The sequence below is a fragment of the Odontomachus brunneus genome, unplaced genomic scaffold (assembly GCF_010583005.1).
Source record: "Odontomachus brunneus isolate Ranch 3 - 2012 unplaced genomic scaffold, Obru_v1 Obru_scaffold_174, whole genome shotgun sequence".
NCBI classification, from domain to species: domain Eukaryota; kingdom Metazoa; phylum Arthropoda; class Insecta; order Hymenoptera; family Formicidae; genus Odontomachus; species Odontomachus brunneus.
Window position 1 is genome coordinate 719,625 of NW_022639624.1, and position 728 is coordinate 720,352.

A 728-nucleotide genomic window follows, 5' to 3' on the forward strand; every position below is an offset into this window, starting at 1 on the left:
AAATACGGAACACGCGTTCCCATTCCCTCCAACAGTCACTCAAGATTCTCCAACTATAAATAATGAGGAACCAGTTATGGAAATAGTAATACCTTACAATGATAGTAATAGTGACACTGATAATGTACTTCAACCAGAAACTCGAAACATAGGATGGGATAATATATTTTCAAATTCAGAAGACGAACAGTCAGATCAAGAAATAATAGATGAAACAGAAAGTAGCGACGACGAAGAAATTTTCGAATCAAATTCCGTACCAATCAATATGCCACGACCACAACCGCTTATTAAAATTAATGAAACTCGCGAACCACTTCTTTCACGCAACGACAACCAAGTAATATTTATAACTCTAGACGGAACCCCATACGATAATGGTGCAAAAGAACACCAGCAAGCCGAACGTCTTCCGAGATACGAAAACATTAATTTAGAAAGAGCAAAAGTAAATGCTTTTGGCACTAAAGTTCTAATATCACTTCCAATTAAAGTAGATAACCAAACAATTGTAGATTCAGACAATGTAAAAAATTGCATTAAATCTCTCTTAGATGTAACGGGAGAAATAAACCTTAAATCATTTAGCATGCGTAAGACAGATCGTTTCGATGATATTCCATGGAGCTACATTCAAAAACAATTCGTAAAACATTTCGAAGATAAAGATATTAATATAACAATTTGTAAAGGACTGATACAAATCCCCAGGAAAGAAAATAGACAAA